At 49.3% G+C, this 12,356-nt stretch overlaps 1 long non-coding RNA gene across 1 annotated transcript in view; it reads right to left on the bottom strand.

Annotated features, from left to right (window-relative positions):
- The window catches only part of LOC142476328 (uncharacterized), a 46,629-nt gene extending 34,587 nt beyond the window's left edge, over window positions 1-12,042 (bottom strand). Inside the window, exons 1-2 of the long non-coding RNA XR_012791581.1 lie at window positions 12,004-12,042; window positions 11,320-11,425 (exon numbers count right to left, since the gene is read on the bottom strand). This is a non-coding gene — a long non-coding RNA (uncharacterized LOC142476328). The remainder of the gene's footprint in view (window positions 1-11,319; window positions 11,426-12,003) is intronic.
- Window positions 12,043-12,356: the final 314 nt, after the last annotated feature.

Below are 12,356 nucleotides of genomic sequence, written 5' to 3' on the forward strand. Positions count from 1 at the left end.
GAAAGGGGAGCGGGAGGGGGGAGAAAGGGGAGCGGGGGGGAGAAAGGGGAGGGGGGGGGAGAAAGGGGAGGGGGGGAGAAAGGGGAGGGGGGGGGGAGAAAGGGGAGGGGGGGGGAGAAAGGGGAGGGGGGGAGAAAGGGGAGGGGGGGGAGAAAGGGGAGGGGGGGAGAAAGGGGAGGGGGGGAGAAAGGGGAGGGGGGGGGGGGAGAAAGGGGGGGGGGTCGACACACTGCTTGGACAGTTAAGGCAGGTGTCATTACGTCCCTCATAATGCACACACAAAAAACGTCTGCTACAGCCGTGTATACCACGGGGGAACTCTTCCCTAACTCCTCCTGTTGTCACCCTTCAAATCCCGGCACCAAAGTTGGGCGCAAAGACCTTGCAACAATTTGCCTCGCTACATCACCCCCTTGGCCTAATAAACATGCTATTACTATTAGTTCACATTAGCCCAAGGAAGGGGGGTTACATTTGTTGGGCGATCTGATTGAAAAACACAAAGCCCCCCCCCCCCGTTCCCCGTGACTCGCGGCTCGCCCCCCCACCCGTTCCCCCGTGACTCGCGGCTCGCCCCCCCCCCATTCCCCATGACTCGCCCCCCCCCCCCGTTCCCCATGACTCGCCCCCCCCCCGTTCCCCATGACTCGCCCCCCCCCCCCCGTTCCCCGTGACTCGCGCTCCCCCCCGCCGGCGCCCACTTGTCCCCCGATGTGCCGTCCGGCTGAGTGAGGCGTGCAGCCGGCGGCAGGAAGCACCCTGTGTGGGCCTGTGTGGGCCTGAGGCGCGAGGCTGCGCGCCTGAAATGGGAGAGTTACTGGCGCCATAAGCTGAGGCGGGACGCGCAGTTACTTACCTGAGGGGGAGGTAGCGCCGGGGAGGTAAGGAAGCGGCTGGGGTAGGAGGGCCGCGCTTCCCCTCCGTCTGGAGCCGGGCGGCGCACGTGATGGGGGTGGGACGGACAGAGGGGGGGGGGGGTGGTGTGTGTGTGTGTGTGTGTGTGTCCTGTCTGTATATGTGTATGTGTCCTGTCTGTCTATCTGTGTCCTGTCTGTCTATCTGTGTCCTGTCTGTGTATCTCAGTGTGTGTGTGTGTGTATCTGTGTGTGTCTCAGTGTGTGTGTATCTCAGTGTGTGTGTGTGTGTATCTGTGTGTGTCTCAGTATGTGTGTATCTCAGTGTGTGTGTGTGTATCTGTATGTGTCTCAGTGTGTGTTTATCTTTGTGTGTGTCTCAGTGTCCTGCCTGTGTGTGTCTCCGTGTCCTGCCTGTGTGTGTCTCCGTGTGTCTCCGTGTATCTCTGTGTGAGTGTATGTGTGTGTCCGGCCAATGAGAGGTGTGCGGGGGCGGGCCAAGGGAGCCAATGGGATTGCCGCTAGGGACACAGGGGACACAGGGAGACACATACAGAAACGGCCACAGAACACTTTCACAAATATATAGTAGATAGATAGATAGATAGATAGATAGATAGATAGACACACTATTAAGGTTATGGTGGGTAAAAAAGTGACAAAAACCCTCCACAGTAAAGCATAAAGCAACTGTAAATATTACTGTATGTTCATTTGCATGTCTTAGACAGGTCTGCAACCCTGTCTTTCCCCATTGTCACCCAGCATACAGCGCTTCCACTGCAGCAAGGGATTCTGGGAAATGACATGCAAATGAGCACTCAGTGCCACCTTTTGTCTCAAGCTCGTATTACACAAGCCAATCCTCAAGCCAATGCACACTGTTTTAAACACAGCTTTTAGACAGAGGCTGGGATGAGATGCAAAGCCATTAAACCCACTCACAGACATGTTTCAACCTTGTTTTTTTTAACTTTTTTATTCAACAACTTTTTTAAGTTTACAGACTTTTTTGGAAACCAAAAAAACACACCATAGTGACAACAGTCACCCAACATTAGAAAGACACCAAAACATAATATATTTACATTTTCTTCCTTCATCCTTCAGATATATACAAACACAAAGATAAACTTTTCAGAAGGGAAAAAAAATCCATAACTTTACGAAAAAACCCTATAACCAAAACATCATACAAAGATAAGAACCATATACTTCAAGATTCTTCCATTTAAAAACAAAAACCCTTTCTCTATTCTCAAGTGATGCGATCATCTGTTTTAATTCTTTCTCCATACGTTCCAAACCTCTCTTACTTTCCTCTAACTGGAATCCAGACATCACACTTTTTTCATACCCGTCCCTTGCCTCTTTCACATCCCAATATCTCCGCCCAAATCCCCTCGCAAGTTGATTGTGCAAAACCTCTTCCTTTGTAAGCCCTACTTCATCCTTTCCCTGGGTGCTCCTCCCCTTACTATCTCCCGCAGAATTTGCCTCTTTTGCCTGTACAATCCCTTTTTTGCCTGCCTTTTCTTCACTTTCGTTCCCACTTACTCCACTTACACTTCTCTGTATTTTAGTTCCCTCCACGCTTATCTGACTTTTTTGTGAGGACGAGCTGTTGCTCTCGCTACTCTCTTTCTCCCTCACCTCTCTCCTAGCCTCTTTTATTTTAACCCATTGTACATGCTCCTTTTTTAATTCTTCATATTGCTCTTTTGTCAGATGTTTTCTTTGGTACATCATTTTTTCCAATCTTTCTATTATCTGTTCATCACTACTACCCCCATGCTGCTTCCGGAAAATACCCACCCAAAACAGAACATCTCCCACTGCGTTCTCAAATTGTTCCATTTTCTCTTTTAGGGTTACCTTCCCTGATACTTTTTTTAACTTTACCCTCTACACCCTTCTCTCTAGGCTCCACTTTACTCTGGCAATCCTTATCATCCTTTGTTTCTATCCCTTGCGAAGACTCGTTTTTGCTTCCACTAACAACAAACCCTTTACACTTACTCTTTCCCTCTTTACCTTTTCCACTCGCACCACCAGGGCCTGCCTTCTCCTCAGTTTCTTGCGCTTCCCTATCTAACTTCTTATTTTCCTCTTTTCCTTTACTTACGGTCTGTTCCTCTTCCCCACTCCCGTCAATACTGGACAAATCCAGCGCACAAAACTTTGACTTCGTCACCTTATCTTGCCGTAGCTCACTCTTCCCCTCCCCATCAACTGTACAAACATCATTGTCACTTTGTAAACTTCGTTTTTGCGCCCCTTTCTTGGGTCCGGTCGTGTCCATTATTTCCACTTCCACCTCCCCCTCTATTGGGCCACTTGCTAGCATTTCTTCTCTTCTTAAATCCTCCTCATACATTGCTGTTATAGCCGGATCAAGCCCTCCCTCTTGGGAACTCTCCATCTCACAAATTCCCAGACCCTCAACTGTCTCTTCCTCTTCTTCTAGCACAATGCCCCCTTTTGCTGCCTGGGCATATGTCCTTTTAGTGCACTGCCATGCCAAGTGTCCTTCCTCTCCGCAAAGATGGCATCTCTTAGGGACTCCACAGTTGGCTGCAGTATGTCCCTCTTCCCCACAATTACGGCACACAATTCCCGTTTTCCTGCAACCCTCCCTCCTTTGTATGTCCATAAGTGTGGCAATGCCTGCAATATAGAGGCTGTCCCGAGTAAAACAAAAATCCTCTGTCTCCTCTGATATTGAACATGGCCGGTGGGTGTGTAACTCCTCCCACACATGATGGATCCCGTCTGAACCGTACCCAGAAACGTCTCTTCCCGTTGTACATGCCATATGGGTTTTTAAGTTCTTCACCTCCTCTGATCATTTCACAATACCGTTTCAAAAAAGTCACAATCTCCTCTTTCCTTGCATACGGATTGTACATGTGAATTACAAGTGGTCTCTCCTCCAGCATAAAACTTGGAATTACCTTGATGCCATGTAAGATCGGGTCACCAGACTTCTCCTTGCACTTTTCAAAAGTGCACCAAACATCCGCTTCTTGATGACAGGTCAGGTCATAAATCCCCTGTGCAGGGAAATCCTGAAGGCAGAAGATCCTCTCAGTGTCCAGACCGATCAATTGCTTCAGCACCTTCTCCACTATCCACAGCAGGTTCACTCGACTTCTCTCGGTCTCCTCGATCAGGAACCGAATGGAATTGCGCATTCCAGCTTGCGATGTCATCTCTGCTCTCCCAAGCTCAGGTGCGGCACCCCAAAAGCAGCAAGGGACTTTAGCCAGTAAAGGCGATGTCCCAGGGCAAAGGTGCCGGCCCCTCACTTCCGCATCCGCTCGCTCAGAACCGCTCACTCAGGATCACTCCTCTTAGCTCGAGATGGCGTGCCCCCCCAAAAGCAGCAGGAGTCTTTAGTCCCCGAAGGGACGATGACTCAAGGCCAAGGGGACACAGGCTCAGCTACACAGCTGTTTCGACCTTAATGGGTCTCATCAGTGTGGGGTTGGTCTTAATGGCAAAGCAGGTTTGAGACTAGACTAGGTAATCACCACTACTATTAAGGTTATGGTGGGTAAAAAAGTGACAAAAACCCTCCACAGTAAAGCATAAAGCAACTGTAAATATTACTGTATGTTCATTTGCATGTAAAGGTAATCCCAAGTTTTATGCTGGAGGAGAGACCACTTGTACTTCACATGTACACTCCGTATGCAAGGAAAGAGGAGATTGTGACTTTTTTGAACCGGTATTGGGAAATGATTAGAGGAGGTGAAGAACTAAAAAATCCGTATGGCATGTTCAACGGGAAGAGACGTTTCTGGGTACGGTTCAGACGGGATCCATCATGTGCGGGAGGAGTGACACACCCACCGGCCATGTTCAATATCAGAGGAGACAGAGGATTTTTGTTTTTACTCGGGACAGCCTCTATATTGCAGGCATTGCCACACTTTTGGACCTACAAAGGAGGGTTGCACGAAAACGGGAATTGTGTGCCGTAATTGCGGGGAAGAGGGACATACTGCAGCCAACTGTGGAGTCCCTAAGAGATGCCATCTTTGCGGAGAGGAAGGACACTTGGCACGGCAGTGCACAAAAAGGACATATGCCCAGGCAGCAAAAGGGGACATTGTGCTAGACGAAGGGGAAGAGACAGTTGAGGGTCTGGGAATTTGTGAGATGGAGAGTTCCCAACAGGGAGGGCTTGATCCGGCTATAACAGCAATGTATGAGGAGGATTTAAGAAGAGAAGAAATGCTAGCAAGTGGCCCAATAGAGGGTTTGGCGGGTTCTATAAGTGATATCGTGGAGAAAAAAGAGGAAGATCTCTTCCTGGACTCCTTGGCCCAGAAACTGGAGGTGGGGGGAGGGGAGGAGACGGGAGCAGTGCATCAGAAAGATGCGGGGGGGGAGGGGGGAAATACGGTCATTGAGTGTGGTGGAACCTAGCTGGGCGGAAAGTATGGAGTTTCAAGATGCACAGAGGGGGAGGGAAGGTCCCCAAGATGTCTTGGAGGAGGAAATGGAAATAGGAGGGAAAAAGCTCAAAAGCGTAAAAATCTGCAAGGGATAGAAACAAAGGAAGATAAGGATAGCCAGAGTAAAGGGGAGCCTAGAGAGGAAGGTGTAGAGGGTAAAGTTGTAAAAGTATCAGGGAAAGTAACCCTAAAAGAGAAGATGGAACATTTTGAAGATGCAGTGGGAGATGTTCTATTTTGGGTTGGTATTTTTCGGAAGCAGCATGGGGGGAGTAGTGAGGAACAGATAATAGAAAGATTAGAAAAACTGATGTACCAAAGAAAACAGCTGACAAAAGAGCAGTATGAAGAATTAAAAAAGGAGCATGTACAGTGGGTTAAAATAAAAGAGGCTAGGGGAGAGGTGAGGGAGAAGGAGAGAAGTGAGAGCAATAGCTCGTCCTCACAAAGCCAGATAAGCGTGGAGGGAACTAAAATACAGGGAAGTGTAAGTGGAGTAAGTGGGAATGAAAGTGATGGAAAGGCAGGCCAACAGAGTGGGGGTGAAGGGGGAGAGATTAGGGAAAGTAAAGGGGGAAAAGGAGAAAAGGCAGGCCTTAGTGGAAGAACAAAAGTAAGTTATGAAAGCGAGAGAGAAAGGAAGGCGAGGGAGTGGCATGTAAAAGAGGTGATAAATAATATAAATAAAGAGGCAGGTGACTTAGGGTTAAATGTTTCAAAAACGGAATGGCTGAAAGTACAGTTCACAAAAGCAGAGGTGTCTAAAGAGGAAGTAAGAAAATTAGAAATACAATGTAGTACGTATCATATCCGTGAGGCGTTAGAGAAATTGCTGGGACACGTGAAGTAATTAGATGCAATGTTAAATGTCCTGTGGAAAGTACGAAAAGTCGTGTGTAGAAATGGGAAGTAATCATATTTTTTTGTATTGAGTGTGTTTGGTAGTAGATGCACAGATGATGCCTTGGAATGTGTTGTTTTGTTTGGCTTTTTAGAATGGTTTTGTGCCTTTGGGTTGGTTTTTGTCTTGGCAATATAAGGATTGTATAGTGATGTTTTCGGTTTATTATTTTCTGTAAAATGATACTAAATGGTTGTTAATACACTGGCGACACACTTTATTCGAGCTCGGCTAGTCCCACGAATTCGGGTATACCCGGGTGTATTGAGGTTTGTGACTGTTTTCTGCCCGAGTGCATTGAGGTATTTTCCAAGCAGGGATTGAAGCATTTTATTCCCGCTGGCTGCAATACTGCACAGTATATATATATATACTGCATTACAATTCATGAATTTATGCCATCTGGTAGACACGCGAAGCATTGCAGCCTATTAAATCCTAATCATTATCATTTAACAGATCAGCCGCCCGTCAGCCAGGCATGAACCCAGGCTGCAAAGGCAAACGCAACGGGGCTTGCCAGAGGTGAGGAGCGGCGCATTCCAGGTATCTGCCAGGTACATACTGGGTATTTGCTCGAATAAAGTGTGTCGGTGCAGTATGTGAACCGTAAAAAAAAAAAAAATGTCTGTGAGTGGGTTTAATGGCTTTGCATCTCATCCCAGCCTCTGTCTAAAAGCTGTGTTTAAAACGGCATGCATTGGCTTGAGGATTGGCTTGTGTAATACGAGCTTGAGACAAAAGGTGGCACTGAGTGCTCATTTGCATGTCATTTCCCAGAATCCCTTGCTGCAGTGGAAGCGCTGTATGCTGGGTGATAATGGGGAAAGACAGGGTTGCAGACCTGTCTAAGACATGCAAATGAACATACAGTAATATTTACAGTTGCTATATATATATACATATATATGTACCCCTCAGTTTTATACAGTCATGGTGTTCATCATGTGTGGGACGCAGAGCCCAGAACCTAATGTCATGTTAGCATCAGAGAGTCACAGTAATAACTCAGCACTCACCCATGTAACACCTTCTCTGGTAGCTCTATGTCTGTGTCTCTATCTACCTTTCTGTCTCCTGCATGACCAGGGAGGCTGCGAGGGACCCCCTCCCACTTGGAACCGGTACCCACATATAACAGACGAGTAATGACAGACTCAGTTTGGAGGTATAAAAGGCCGCGGCTTTGTTTATTAACAATCATAATACTGGAGTAAGCGCTAGTCCAAGCCAGAGTGGGGTCAGAGGGTCAGCCAGGCCTTGGCCTTCTGCCCCCGTACCCGGCCGACCCCTAAAGAGCCGGCCGTTGTTGCGAGTGGGTTCCCGGGTGTCACGTTAGCTTGACCCCGCCCAATCGCTCCTACCCCCGGGCGACGCCCGCCCCGAGCCCATCTGGCAAGGACAAGCACTTACCCCCGAACTGCCGCCGCGACAGTGGTAAAATGACCAACTGGAGCCTCCTGAAGGAACTTCAGTCCTTTGTTTCTCGGGAGGTCTTCGGACACTGCCCTGTAAAATATGATGGTACATGTTACAGCTTACAGGTAGTGCAGACACCTTATCACCAAGGGAATTGTAAATACTCCACGGAGTGGCCGGGGGCAAGCGTCTGCCCCCGACTGTCTTGCTAATGGGGTGGGTGGGTGGGAACTTCGCAGCAGACCGGGAGCAGAATGGAAGATTCAGCTCCCGGCTGCCTCTTTTGTACTGCCCTAGGCCTGTCCCCTCCCCCCCCCCAGGGGGGGCCGTGACGGCGGCCCAGAGATCCCAGCGAGGTGAGGGGGAGGGGGGCTTGCCCCCTGGTCATGGGCTTCCCTCGCCTAATTGGCTGGATAGATTGCTTGACCAGGGAGGCTGCGAGGGACCCCCTCCCACTTGGAACCGGTACCCACATATAACAGACAAGTAATGGCAGACTCAGTTTGGAGGTATAAAAGGCCGCGGCTTTGTTTATTAACAATCATAATACTGGAGTAAGCGCTAGTCCAAGCCAGAGTGGGGTCAGAGGGTCAGCCAGGCCTTGGCCTGCTGCCCCCGTACCCGGCCGACCCCTAAAGAGCCGGCCGTTGTCGCGAGTGGGTTCCCGGGTGTCACGTTAGCTTGACCCCGCCCAATCGCTCCTACCCCCGGGCGACGCCCGCCCCGAGCCCATCTGGCAAGGACAAGCACTTACCCCCGAACTGCCGCCACTCACGGCTCTATTTAAACCTCCTTAAATTAGACCGTGCCGCCAACCCCGCAAGGACACTCTCAAACCCCTCCTGCAATTCGTTATTGAACAAGTCCGCCCCTATCTCGGATAAGTGTGTGCCGTCGACCCGGAACAGGCCAGTTGACTTGTTGTCGAACTCGGGATGGGTGATCTGCCATCCCCCACACTGCGTCACAAACTTCCCCACCATCTTGTTCAGTTTGACCCGCGCTCGGTCGATGGCGCCCGGTGCCCTCGCGCCCCTCCACACTCTCCTGCACAATATGTCCGACCAAACGATCTGTACTTCTGGCCAACTGGTGAGTATGAGGGCCAGGTCGTGTTTTATTGAATTAACCAGCTTGAAGTAGCGTCGAGCGGCCAGGTCGTTGCCCCCGACGTGGAGGAGCAAGATCTGCGGCGCCCTCCTATCCCTGCCCATCACCATTAGCCGCGGGAGCAACTGAGCCCACCGCAGCCCCCAACCTCCCCCCCATACCACATTTGCCTCCTCCGTTCGCAACCCGAGGTTAGCCCCGCATGGGCGTTTGACAGCCCGCTTCTCTGCCCAGTGTATAAGCGAGTCTCCGATTATCCAAGTGGGTGCGGCGTCTGTGAAGGTATAAAGAGGATGAGGGGGTTTATCCAAGCACGCTAAATACCAGATAATGCGGGCCTGATATAGGACCGGTATCTGTTAGACTTCCATCGCCCTATCTTTTGTATCGCAGCTACTGACAGCCCCGCGCGTGATGCCTCCGTTGCCGCCCCAATCCGGAACGAATGTGTCCCGTATTGTGCCTCTTCGAGGCCCTGGTGTCTTAGGCACATGCGGTAAACCCGCAGGTACTGGAATCTAGATAACGGTACCCCGTCCGCGTGAAGGAGCAGGGGACCCTGACCGTCTGGCCTGCATGCCAAGTATTCCCTGAGCGTGCTCACTGGGCAAAATTTGGTCCCTGGTAGCCCTAGCAAAGATATCCACGCTCCCCTTCCCCGCTGGTCTGTTTTTGACCTTTTCACGTGTAGTTTGACCCACCCTTCCCCTAAGACTATGTCCTCAAACTGCATCCCTCCCTCGCCCTTGCGCGACGCGCACACCAACTCCCCGGCTCGCAGTGCTGCGAAGAAAGCCAATGCAAACGTCAGCCGGAAAAGTTTCGCCTCGAACCCCGATAGGCACACTCTGTCTGTGGCCTGCATTAAACCTTCTAATATCGCTGGTGTCACTGGCCTTCTGCTGTCATTTGTCGCAGTCCCCTTTGTTAACCCCGCTAGGACCCTTTTGATGATAAACGCCTTCGTTAGGTCCCCCTTGCCTTCTAGCTGCAAAAAGAAGGAGACTCCTGTCACTTTTTCCCCTATGGATCCTCCCGCTAAACCCCTTGCCCTTAAGTTTAGGACAAATGATAGCAAGGTCCCGACTCCCAATACGTCGAGACCCAATTCCCCTGCCAGACTTTGATAATCGCGCCACGCTGCGTTAGGCCTGCTATTTGCAACCGCCCCTTTACCCCCTTCCCGCATGCATATTTGCTATACCAGCATATTTTCCTGATCGTGCCCAGTCAGGAAGTGGGATTACCCGCACCATCCCAGGCCATGCGCTGAACAGGAAGTGGGATCACACACACCAAACCAGGGGCATGCGGCCCTGTGCTGAACAGTGAGTGGGGGGTTACCCATCCATAGCAGGGCCATGTGCTGAACAGGAAGTGGGGTTACCCATACAAAAGCAGGGCCGTATATTAAACAGGAAATGGGACTACCCATACAACCGCAGGGCCGTATATTAAACAGGAAATGGGATTACCCATACGATAGAGGGAGCCAAGTGCTGAACAGGAAGAGGGATTACCCATGCCCTACCATGGCCTGCGCTGAACAGGAAGTGAAATTAACCCCTACACGCGTTATACCTCTGCCTGCAGCATAACGCACCGTATACCCCACGTCGTCCTGAATGTAGCATGTAACGCTGGACCAATACAGCACATGACCCCCAAAGGCAGTATATACACACACCATATGCTCCACGCAATGGCCCGAAGCCAAGCATGCAGCATATACACCATATAATCCAGACCCGTCATGTAACCCCGCATGTGGTCTATAAACATTATATTCAGAACCCAGCATGTAACCGTGATCGCAGTGTATACCATATAATCCAAATACAGCACGCCACCACCACTGCGGTACCGTATACACCCCTGTAACCCAAATACCGCACATTATAACACTGACTGTAGCATATATACCCGTTATAATCCAATACGGCGCGTAACCTTGACTGCAGTATATCCGCTATACCCGCCATGTAACCCACTTAAAGCACATTATAACACTGAATGCAGCATATATACACCTTATACTCCACATGCCGCACGTAACCGTGAATGCAGTATATACTCTATAAACGACCTTATAACCCTGAATGCAGCATATATACACTTTATAATCCACATACAGCACTTACCCTGAATGCGGTATATACACTATGTACGCCATGTAACCCAATTACAGCACATTACAACACTGAATGCAGCATAAATACATAGGGTGACCAGATTTCGAAAATGAAAAACCGGGACACCTTAAAAAATAATTTATTAAACAAATTACATCACGTGACACCCCCCGTTGCCATGACAATGAGACACTCTGATGCCCCTGCAGTGTTAGTGTGTATAGAGGTGGGGGCTTTGCTTGGGCCCTTCAACTCTTACAGCCAGGGCATTATTGGCCAGGAATGCCCAGTTCGGAGGGGATTACTACTTCAAAATGTATTTGATTCGTAACAACATCAAAAAACTCTAATACCAATAACTAACAACCACAGACAATGATAATCTAAACCATCAAATAAAATGTCTACGGCCCTTGTTCAAGCATGTTTGCGGTACTTACCAGATAAATCAGTGCCTGCAATCCACGACTGTATCCGCCTCTCCGAACGTCTATAAGCAATCCAGCGTTCCTGGTGTGTGGCTGAAGAGGTGAGGGACTCCCTCCTCTCAAACGGAAAAGAAGAGCAAAAAATAGAGTTGGAACATACCTATCATACAGGGATGAGAGAGAGAGACAGAGAATGAGAGAGAGACAGAGAATGAGAGAGAGACACAGAGAGAGAGAGACAGAGAATGAGAGAGATACAGAGAATGAGAGAGAGACACACAGAGAGAGAGACAAAAGTAATGTAATGTATAACCATTATACCGTACCCCCTAGTATTCGTGTAATCATTGTCCCACACCCCCTATTACTCACGCTTTGGCAATACTGAAATGTTCTTTTGTCATGCCAATAAAGCTGATTTGATTTGAGAGACAGAGACACACAGAGAGAGACAGAGACACACAGAGAGAGACAGAGACACAGAGAGAGAGAGAGACACGGGCCTATTTAGTAAGCGTCGATAAGGCTGCGTCTATAGTATTTCAGACGGAGGGAAGGCACACGCTGCAATACACTTGCTGAAGTCTGAGCTTTTTTATGGCTTTGCAGGGTATGCTTCGGGCGCGATTTGGGGGCGTGGCAATGAATATTTGGAGGCGTGGCAATAACGTTCCGGCGCGGACGTCACTTCCCTACCTCACATCCCGATCCACCGGCATTTTTTCAGATGCAGCATCTGAAGCACTGTGCAGACAAGAAGAAAAATGCACACAATGCGCACCAGAGATTAAAATATAGTAAATTATTTATTAATAAAACAAGAAATAACCGTGGGGGATCCAACCCCTCAGTACATATGCGTCACAGATCCGGGTTCGGTTACAGAGTGACCTGACGTGTCACGACAGGTCACTCTGCGCGTATTCTGACAGGCTGAGACGGCGTTTGCAGGTAGGAATTTATATATACACTATATCTTCATCTCCTTCATAGTAATGACATTAAAAACACATTTATTCACAGAATTAAGTAGTCACTGTGTGGGATTA

The sequence above is a fragment of the Ascaphus truei genome, unplaced genomic scaffold (assembly GCF_040206685.1).
Source record: "Ascaphus truei isolate aAscTru1 unplaced genomic scaffold, aAscTru1.hap1 HAP1_SCAFFOLD_157, whole genome shotgun sequence".
NCBI lineage: Eukaryota > Metazoa > Chordata > Amphibia > Anura > Ascaphidae > Ascaphus > Ascaphus truei.